This window comes from Podarcis vaucheri (genome assembly GCF_965113315.1).
Source record: "Podarcis vaucheri genome assembly, chromosome: 14".
Classification (NCBI taxonomy): domain Eukaryota; kingdom Metazoa; phylum Chordata; class Lepidosauria; order Squamata; family Lacertidae; genus Podarcis; species Podarcis vaucheri.
The window spans coordinates 25461746-25472871 of NC_138752.1; the positions used below are offsets into that span (position 1 = coordinate 25461746).

Genomic DNA, 11126 nt, shown 5'->3' on the forward strand with positions numbered 1-11126 from the left:
AGAAAGACATGGCAGAGGGAAGGACATTTCACAATATAGGGGCAATAGCAGAAGCCTGCTTTAAGGGTTACCAGTCTATGGTATTTTGTAAATAGAATTCCTAGGAAACGTATTCTGAACTATGAAATGCATGTTAGTAGGAGACATTAAAATAATGGTGGCCTGGTACAGGATGGAGGTCTTGATGAGCAGCTGATTCCCCAAATGGAGCATGAACAAAGGTTCTTATCCAGGAGACAAAGGAATATGCACATAAGTACGTAAGTAAGCCTGGTTATCAATAGGATACAAAGCATAACTAGCTCTTCCTTTTACTCAGGTGCTTAAGCTAGAGAGATGGGATGACAACAATGGGGTCTGAACTATGAAGGATGCAACGTTCACAACCACAACCCACCTTAACAAAACGTCCCGTTATAAATGTTATAATCCAATAGCCCAAATATATAATATGGTTCATAGAGGGTAAAGAAATGCAAAGCTCTCCCTGCCCTCCGATGAACCAGCGAGCGTTTCCCCCAGTCATTAGTCCAAATTAGCGAAGCTGAAATGAGAAGGAAGACTCAGCAGGCTTTCCTAACGGTTCTGAAGCAAAGTTCAGTCTGCCTCATTGTGTTGTTGGCAGAAAACAGCTTACTTTGTTCAGATTTTTGGAAGGCAGCAAGGGAACGGTTACATAATGGAGGCCTGGTCCCATTCTGTGGCCTTGGCCATCACAAATTTTGCCTAACACAACCCTGTAATAAATGAAAATCTGCCCTTATTCCCTTATGGGGGACACAAGAGCCCTTATAGAGTCCTGTGTAGGTTCTCCATCGGTCGGAGAAAATAACAGAGGCCAACCAGAGAATATTGAGAAGCAAAGCAGCTAGTAAGCCTGATCTTTATTGAACTGTTGCAACAGGGCGCTCCCCTCACACGCAGGAGGAGGAGGAGGACCCCGAACAAAGGCGTGCCTGCCCTTATATAGACATTTTAAATTGCCCGCCCTGGAGTCCAAGACCACCCCCAGACACATCATATCTACATCACAGAAGGGGTGGTCTACAACAGAAATCTGAGTGCATTGTTTATCTCCTGTCATTGTTTATCTCCTGTCTGGCAGGTTACCTGTTAATTCTTACTTGATTGGCTATCCTGAGGAGCCTGGCCAGTCTTTTGTAGTGACAAATACTTAGTTCCTGAGCCAGGTCACAGGCTCACCCTATTCATACACAGATATACCCTTAAGACAGGTTTTGTGAATGAAAAGACAATGAGGAGGCCTTTCCATTTTCCTTTGACCTTGCAGAGCAAACATTTGGTCAGTTTGGGAGCCAAAATGGCTCCAGGGCTGCCCTCCTGTGCTGCCTCAGACCTGTGGCCCATACATTTATGTACGTGTTTGCCTGGCTCATCCATGAACATTTATTATATATATAAGACCTTAATTTGTTTATTTCAAGCCCCTGAAACTTTTGTCACCAGGAGTCCTTTCCAGCTAAGGAGGCAACAGCCTGACCGCTCAGAAACTCCCCAGCCCATTCTGATGGCACAGTTGCCCCCTGGGCTGCATCTTGAAGGCTGGGATACCTTCCACCTCGGAGCAAAGTTGCACACACTTTTGTGCAAGGAACTCAATGCTATGCATGTGGCTCACTCCTTCCATTGTATCCCCACAACAACTTTGTGGGCATAGGAGCCAACTCCAAGGTGTTGAGGTTACTTTGCACACCCCAATAAAATATCTGAGTACCCCACCCCAAGTTGATGGACATTGCCATTCAAATGGTGTCCGTGAATTGTGTCATGTGATTGATTATGCAGGGCGGGGCTTACCTGCCCCCCCAATATTTTATTCAAGTTGGCACCCCTGCCAATAATACTATATTGCAACAAATGTCATATAATAACCAATAACAGGGGTTCCCAAACTGTGGCCCATGGATTCAGGTGGTTCGTGGTGTGTTTGTAAAAATACAAGTAAACATTGTACAACATTTAACATGCTGCACTACACTTGCTACAAATGGAAAACCATTAAGGGGTCCACTAAGACCCTCAGAAATTTTCAAGTGGTCTATGGGGGGGGGGAGATTTGGGAACCATTGACCTATAAAACACTCCCCCAAAATAGCTGCAGAAATTTATCAATAGACAGGAAACAGATAGGGTTGTTTGCATCAGAAAATGCACTTTCTTTATCGCTGCTTTGCTGAGACCATTCTAATAGGTTTTTCTCTCCATCCCTTTCCCTTCCACAATCAAAGTGTTCAGGTAGCTTTCAAAGGCCAGCCCCGTGGGGACCTGTTAAAAAGGCCTTCATCAATGCCCATCTCCTCCTGCAGGAGTGACCTTTACCTCCTCTCGGCTGCTGCTGCGACCAGATTCATATCACCTTGGAAGGAAGGTTGCCATAGCGATCAGAGATGAAATTCAAAGCTGTTTCTGCTCCAACCCACCTGTGCAAACTGAAGTGCAGTCGCTTCTGTCGCTGCCTCTGCCTTCTGCGGTTGTGTCTTTCTACTCTGTATATATTTGCTGATGCATGCCCAAATTAATTTTTAAGTATACAACTACAATATGAAGGTACTTGCAAAGGTGAGCATTGTGTACGTATCTTCACCTGGAAGCTGAGTTGAGTTGCAGCCCCAATAAGTGCAGTCAGTGGCAAAGCTCTCTCTCTCTCTGTGTGTGTGATGCCAAAAAAGGACAGTACTGTGAAGATCTGCCTGAAGAAGTACTAACTGGATGAATATTCTGTGGGGTGAAACTTTCCCCACCCCCCAACACACCTTTATTTAATCATCGTTTCATCCTTGGGACTGCGCAGCAAATCTCACTGAATATTAGCAACTCATTTCTTCCAAAACCAGCTGCTTACTCTATCTCATTTTACAGGAGCTGCTTGGAGGAATCTCTGGGATTTATGAAGTGGATTTTCACTCCATGACTGCTTCCAAAGAGAGCAGGGAGCATCATGGAATGTGGGAACAGCAGCGTCCTTTAAAGTAGCAGGGCTGAATTTATTGTGGTTATTAAGGAGAGAAGACTCACAACATCCTTACCCAACCCCATGCCCAAACATCCTTTCTTTTTGCTCTGGAGCTTTCCCTGTGATAACCTGCTCTTTAAAGCTGAACTGGAGCAAATGGAAATCCATGGAACACCTGAATTGCTGTTTGTTGTGCCTCAGCTTTAAAGAACAGGTTTTTGCTGGGTAAACTCCAGGGGAGGAGCAAAGAGCTTTCAGACAATGAGCTTGAAAGCATGGCACTGTGCTTGGGAAGAGCGAGGTAAAAGGTAAGTATGGATAAGCCCTCAGACACCTTTTCTGTGAATGAATTTCAGCCTCCCTCTGAAATGAGCATTTTTAAACACCCAACACAAAGCATCCTGTGTTGCTATCTTCACTTTAGTTAGTGAAGAAGAGGTCAATTGAGAAGCATTTTGATTATCTGGAGCCCCATTTCTAACTGCGTATTTGTTGGCGACCTCAAGAAAACTGCAAAAAAGAGCAAGGACAAAATCCATACTAGAGAAACCAACGTTACCACGATCTGTTTCACATTAAAAAAGAGCATAAATGAAGGCACTGTCTTCCTTCCACCTCCCTGATTATCTCCTTTCCCTCACACAGATAAAAGATAATGAAGGATCCCATGGTGTTAATCTATTCTGTGGCCAAGGAATTGTCTCTCTCTTTCTCATTCTCTCTCTCCATTCCTAATTATGCTTCTTTTCAAATCTGCAATTAGCAAAATGACTTTGTCCAAAAAGAAATTACAGAGGCTCCCATGCCCAGAATTACGCTGAATGTCTTTGTCAGTTCTTGAGAGTTATAACACTGTTGGCATTTTGCTGACATTTGATATGACAAATGTGTTAAGTATTCTAGGATTTAAACACGCCCCCCCCCCAATTCTTTTGGTTAAGAGAAGGGTTCAATTCACTCAGGGCCAAGGAGAATGGAAAGTGTAAATTAAGCTGCAAATCTCTCTCTTGCTCTCCTTTCCAATGGGTTGGGGGTTGTTAATGACAAAGAAAGTGTGAGTGTGACCCTTTCCCAAAACATCTAGAGGGAACCAGGTTAAGGAAGATGGTTCTAAAGGAGCAGGTTGAGGGATGCACCACGTGAGAGTCATAGCTGTTAAAAGCTCTGGAGAATGCATAATTGAGTTATTTTAGTGGGGAACTGTCCTCCCTTCACGGGATGGGTAATGCTACTGTTCATATAGAACCCAGGTAGGTATCTCCTGGTTGCTATGGGAACATAGAATGCAACCACTTTGAAATCCCTACTTGAACAGTGCAGGGGAAACGGGTCAGGATAATTCCCCAAGTGTCTTTTCAGGTGTGTACAGCCTACCTTCTTATTTGATGATTTCAGAGTGTTGTGTGGTCCAGGGTCAAGTTTCATAGAAACAAAGATAATTGAAGAGGAAACATGTGCCATATGACAGAGGTTTTCAAAATCATGAAGTCGGTGGAGACAGTGGCTAAGAAAACCTCTCTCCACATACTAACACCCAGGAACCTTAAAGGAGCTTGCAGATGGGTACTTATTATGGGATGGACACCCTTCACACAGGCAAGTTAATGATGTTGTTTGTAGGGCTCTGCACGCACTCCAATTTGGGGTCTGATCTGGTGCTTCAGTGTAGTCCCGATCTGACCTGAGACGGCTTTGAAGTCAGGAGATGGCAGCTTGTTTGTGGTCTCTCTTGCACTGCTTGCTGTCTGTCGAAGTGACTTTCTCTTGGGGAAAGATTTTGAGTACCTCCCCTCCAACCTGCTGGCTTTCAAAACATCCTCTTGAATGCCAAAAACACTCGGCTCATGATAAAGATAAAAGATAAGAGAGGGGGAATACGCTGAAATTGTGAAACATCTTAGTATATTTCTGTTCATTCAGACAGGGTTCAGAAAAGAACTGTTAGAAACCAAACACATTTCAGATGCACTGAGCAGCAGATCAAAATATCATTATACTCTATTTGTAAATTCCAATCTAGGCATCTCCCATTTAGCAAATTAGGCAGAGGTGCTAATTAAGGTGATCGTTAAATGTTCATTTTCCTGAACGCTTTGGTAAAATCAACATCAGAGCAACTAAATAGCTCAAAAGCGCAGGGCTGTAGCCCTCCAGATGTTATTGGACTCCTGACTCCCACCAGTCCCAGCCAGCAAGGCTGTTGGTCAAGCATGATGGGAGTTGTAGTTCAATAGCCTCTGAAGGGCTGTATGTTCCATGCTCTAAAGTCTCATGTTCACTTGGAATAACTTAGGTCTGCAGTATCCTATAGTCTTGGTATAATAGTTATTTTAGGCCAGCTTTTTGCTGACCTGGTGCTGTCCAAATGTTTTGGACTACAACTCCCATCAACCTCAGCCAGTGCACATTGTCATAGACTTACAAATGATCTAGAGAGACAATTGGTGGTAGGAACACCAGTTTCTGGGATGGCTTCCCCTTCTTGTCTTCTTATTTTGACACATAGTAATAAGTCACGAACCCCCATTCATAGGTGTCTCTTCCAGGAAGGATAATCAATTGAAACAACTGAAAAAGAAAGCGCCAGAATAAAAGAACTTGCACCCACACCAGTTACCAAGCCTTAAAAGGTAAAGGTAAAGGGACCCCTGACCATTAGGTCCATTAGCTCACCCCATTGCAGGGATTTGAACCGCCATTAGCTCACCCCGTTGCAGGGATTTGAACCGCCGACCTTCTGATCGGCAAGTCCTAGGCTCTGTGGGTTAACCCACAGCACCACCCTTGGATGCCTAATGCATCCAACAGTTCCCAGGTTCTAAGAACTCTCCCCAGGGTGCCATCATTACATACATTTGGGCGAAAGGCAAAAGCATTCCTTTTTAGCCTGGCTTTTGGGCTTTTTCCTATCTATGGCCTTTTCACATGGATGGGATATTTTAACACAGGAAGGTTTTAATGTATGGGTTTGCTTTTTGCTTAAAATATTCAAAGTGGCTTTGAGCTGCTGTAGCAAAAAAGGTGACTAATAAGGGACAACTACTACTACTATATTCAAAAACTATCAATATTGGACCATGACTTTGCCACCAGCTAAACAGACAGATTCACAAAAAGACAACTATGCCTCCATAAACAAGTCAGAATTAATGGTCAATAAATAGTCACTGCAGGATGCTTTCGGGCTGTCGTTTTTGGGTAGGATCCAGTCAAAGGCTGGAAAATTCAGCTTGCACAATTATGGTTGTCTTGGAGCTCACGTGAAACAAATCTCCCCTCCCAATCAGATTGTTGTGCTAAGGAAAGTGATTGGAAAATGCAGCGGAAAACGTAGGATTGCACTCTCTTTGATGCAAGTTGTGTAACCTCCTGGTAAAACAAATGATGAACAGCTTGTCTGGATGTAACCTGATGGTTTGGCAAAATGCTGTCCTTGAGGCTATCATTTGCATCTGCAGCTTGGACAGAGCTGACTTTTGGAAAAAGATATGGCTTCTGCTTCACTTAGTGCAGCGCTACTCAAAGTGGTTGTCCGTGGACAAGGGCCACAAGCCATTAGTTGCTGGTCTGCAGTGACTCCACACAGCCCAGGTTGTGTAGGCAGCTTCAGGGACCAAATATGGTATCCGCCGCTGAAGAATCAGTGTGAAGACAGTGCCAGGTGGCCAAGCAATCCTGCAATGATAGAAGTCATCATGCGATTCTCTTTCAGTTTAATGTTCTATACAGGTCTCCTCAGGCCTGTAAACCCCAGTAACTGCAGTTAAACTGTGAGCTCACCCATATTTCTGTTTGTGCTGTGATTTATGGGCACAGGCCAATGATTTACAAGCTCAGGTCTGAGCAGGGGTCCCCCCCCTCCATCCTGTCATTTCCCCCAGGAAAACCTGCTGTTTACTGCTGAATTGGAACAAACACCAATCAACTTTTCTATAGGTTGCCAATCATTCTAATTCAGTGATAAATGTACGATAATTGTTGGACTCGTGACTGAAAATTATGGACCTGAGCCTCCACTCTCAATTAAGTGTACATAGGATTACAGACCCAGATTCGTCTCCAACTAAGTTTTACTCAGAGTAGGCCTACTGAAATTCATGGAGCTAAGATAACCATGTCATTGAGTTTAGTAGGCCTGTTCTAACTTAGTTTGAGAAAATCCTCAGTCTTCTCAACAAGGGAGGGTTTGAACAATTCCCTTGATTCCAGAAGGTTCCTGGTGGTAAAAGGTAATAATTTATCATTACTACTACTTGTACTTGTACTCAGTTGTTGCTCAGGGATTCTGAGAAACCAACAAAATCAGTACAGTTTTTAAATAAGTGGTTTAAAATAAGTGCAGTTTTGAAAGGTTCAGTCCACCACCATGATTCAAAATGGCGTCCAATTGCATCCAAACATAGACAGAAACCTGATCCTTGATCTTCGGAGCCACCATTAAGAATTTGGTTGCAATATACTGTATTAAAATGTGTCCAAAAGCATAGTGAACAAATAACTTTCCAAAATATATCTAGATTAAAGATCCTCCAGGTGCCCCCATTTTTCAGGGACAGTCCTGGATTTACCGAAGATGTCCCAGTTTCTGAATTGATCCCAGAATGTCCCGCTTTCCCCTAGGACATCCCTATTTTCATCGGAGAAATGCTGGAGGGTGTGGAGTTAGATGACTTCTGAGCCAAGGAGTTAACTAACTATACAACGTATAGAAGACATCTGAAGGCAGCCCTGTATCAAAAAGTTCTTTAATGTTTAATTATGTTTTTATGTATGTTGGAAGCCACCCAGAGTATGAGATTATTATTATCCACCTGTCACTGGAAGGTCCCAGGGCAGGTTACAACAATGTAAAACACAACTATTAAAAACAGTATCTGAAGAAGTGTGCATGCACATGAAAGCTCATACCAAGGGCAAACTTAGTTGGTCTCTAAGGTGCTACTAGACAATTTTTTAATATTTTTTAATATATTGCTACTGTGTCAGACCAACACGGCTACCTACCTGAGTATAAAGCAAAGTACTATAGCAACTAGGGTGGGTCCTTATAGATCAAGTGTCAGAAGCCAGTGCATCAAAATAAGTCAATCCATTTGGGCTTTTTGTAGGTCAGCTGCATCCAAAATCCTATGATTTGTCATTTGCAGACTAGGCAAGCATGTCAAAGGAACAAGAGTCTGGGGACCACACCCTAGCAAAGCCAGAGAAAGCCCAGGTGGTGAGCCGACTCTTGAAGCAGGCGCCGCCCGGAGAGTTCAACGAGGCCTTCAGTGACCTGCGCATGCTGGTGGATGACGACACCATGATGTGTGAGGAGGTGGCCAGCCTTTGCGCTGTGCACAACAAAGATCATTTCACTCCAGTCAAAAGCAAAAAGTGCGAGGTGTTGCTGACCCGTCACAATGAGCTGGAGGAGAACCGCTTCCTGGACCCTCAGAACAGAGTCTCCTTCAAGTACGATCACCTGAAGAGATTGCCGAGCAATTTCCAGGATCAGCCCGAGGAGGACGAGAAAGGTGAACTGTGGAGGAGAGCACTTCAAGAGGCCTTGAAGGTCTATGTCAGCAACCACTACCCTGAGGGGCTTTGCAGCGTCTTCATCAAGGACACAGCTGTCCGGAAGATCTTTGTGGCTTGCATCGAGAGCCACCAATACAAGCCCTCTTCTTTCTGGAATGGCCTGTGGAAGTCAGAATGGACTTTTGCATTGGCACCGGCCTCCACTTCTACTGAGGTGTCTGGCACCATCATGGTCCAAGCCCATTACTTTGAGGATGGCAACACACACCTGACGGTCATCAAGGACGTCGAGGAGACCCTGCTGGTCATGGATGAGACCCAAACAGCACAAGACTTTGCGAAGCTGGTGGAGAAGGCAGAAAACGAGATCCAAGGTGGGCTGATGGAAGAATATCAGCACATGAATGGCACATACCTGAAGTCCTTTCGGAGACAGCTGCCCATCACCCGCACCAGCCTTGACTGGGAGAAGGTTGTGATGACCAAGATTGTTGCGGCTCGTGCTAGCCAGTGAACATCCCACTTCAATGCAGCAGTAGGGATGAGGGAAGGGAGGCAATGCCTGTGGAAATGTGAGATGTTTGGAATAGCATTTTAAAATAAAGTAAAGTGAGGGCACTTCCAGGCTGTTGCTGGTTTCATGTGGGATTCAGTTAGGTAAAGGACCCCTGACATTTAAGTCCAGTCGCAGACGACTCTGGGGTTGCAGTGCTCATCTCGCTTTACAGGCTGAGGGAGCAGGTGTTTGTCCACAGACAGTTTTTCCAGGTCATGTGGCCTGCATGACTAAGCCGCTTCTGGCGCAATGGAACACCGAAACCAGAGTAGTGTATGGAAACGCCATTTACCTTCCCGCCGGAACGGTACCTATTTATCTACTTGCACTTTTTTGGGCGTGCTTTCAGACTGCTAGGTTGGCAGGAGCTGGGACCGAGCAACGGGAGCTCACCCCATTGCGGGGATTCAAACCGCCGACCTTCTGATCGGCAAGCCCAAGAGGCTCAGTGGTTTGGACCACAGCACCGCCCATACCCCAGCAAAGTCAGGTTGTGGGATTGCCTTACCTTAAATAGGCCTGTTTGACCACTTCAGTCTGTGAAACTGGCACTGTTACAGGTGCCACAAAAGACCTGCTATGCAGTTGTAAGAAAGCAGGTAATTCCTGTGTGTGGGTGCCGCCCCACTGAAAGATCCAATTCTTACAAACATGGCATCTGTATTGTGTGGCACTAATTTCACAGAGGAGATGTTGGCAGAGGCTGCTGTGTGCATACTGAACATTGTAGAAATAGACAGTGTTCCGTACTCTCACCGTGGCCAACCACATGCCCCAAAACAAAGCCCAAAAGTCGAACCTGAGCAGGCACACGGGGTTCTACCCAACACTGTGGGTGCCTGGCATGTGTGTGTTTGTGTGTGATGTTATGTGCAGCAGCTATGGGGAAATGGGGAGGTCATGCAGAGAGAATACACAGAAGCAGCCTGTCCTATTAGAGGGAAGCAAAAGGAAATGGGAGAAAATGAAGAGAGACAAGGCAGTCCAAAATAGACCTAGAGGCAGACATAAAGCGTGAGTGAGCTGTGGCATGTGTGTGTGTGTGTGTGTGTGTGTGTGTGTGTGTGTGTGTGTAGGAGCTGGGGAGGGGCAGTCTGTATAGAAAGCTGCTGCTGTCATTTGGGATGTTATTACGGATGCTCACAGTGTGACACACACATGCAGATTCCCATCTGAGGAGCATGAATCCCCTTTCCCTCCCATTCTCTTAGGAAAACGGGCGTTAATTAGCCACGGAGATATTCATCAAGCTGCTGCCTCTTGGAGCAGGTCAGTCCCAGAGACATCTGGCCAGCCCGCTTTCCACCCTGCTTCCAAAAAAGCAGAGAGTCTGGCTTAGGAAGAGCTGCAGTCCTCCCTAGTCCCTGCCCTCTGTCTGCTGGAAAAAGGCAAACTGCAGGATGTAGCGCCGAAATGGCTTTAATAACACAAGCTGAAAATGTTTCATTCTCCTCATCCTTGACCCAGAAGATGGGTTCTGCAATGCTAAGTTCCCTGTGTACCAGGGATGGGGAACCTCAGGTCCAGGGAGGAGGAGGAGGAGGAGGAGGAGGAAGGAAGCAGAACTCCACGTGGTGCTGGCTGGAGGAGGCTACACCAAGGGCTGGGGCCACGACTGGCTGCTGCTTCAGATCCCAGCTTGCCATGAATGTGTCTAATCTACTTTAAAATCTACATCGGTGGGCATCAACAGCGGGAGCAAGTTCCACAGTTTACACTGTGTGAAGAGGGACTTTCTCTTATCTGCCCTGGATCTTCCAACATTCAGCTTCATTGGAAGTCCACAAGTTCTAATATTAGGAGAGAGGGAGAAAATACTTTTCTCTCTACACTTTCTCCATGCCAAGCATAACTGTATAAACGTCTAGCAAAGGCTTCCTCAACCTTGGCGATCCAGATGTTTTGAAACTACAATTCCCATCATCCCTGACCACTGGTCCTGCTAGCTAGGGATCATGGGAGTTGTAGGCCAAAAACATCTGGAGGGCTGAGGTTGAGGAAGCCTGGTCTATCATGTCACCTCTTCTTCCTTGTTTTTGCTCTAAGTGAAAAAGTCCCAAATGCTGCAACTTAAAG

General features: G+C 45.4%; 1 pseudogene across 2 annotated transcripts; it reads left to right on the forward strand.

Annotated features, from left to right (window-relative positions):
- Positions 1-4230: 4230 nt before the first annotated feature.
- LOC309519229 (F-actin-capping protein subunit alpha-1 pseudogene) lies at positions 4231-9118 on the forward strand (annotated as a pseudogene). 2 transcript variants are annotated; one of them, XR_014224617.1, is made up of 2 exons: positions 4231-4333; positions 8122-9118. The product of XR_014224617.1 is annotated as an F-actin-capping protein subunit alpha-1 pseudogene (transcript). The 2 variants fall into 2 exon arrangements; XR_014224618.1 differs by having other exon boundaries at positions 4269-4303.
- The last annotated feature ends 2008 nt before the right edge of the window (positions 9119-11126 follow it).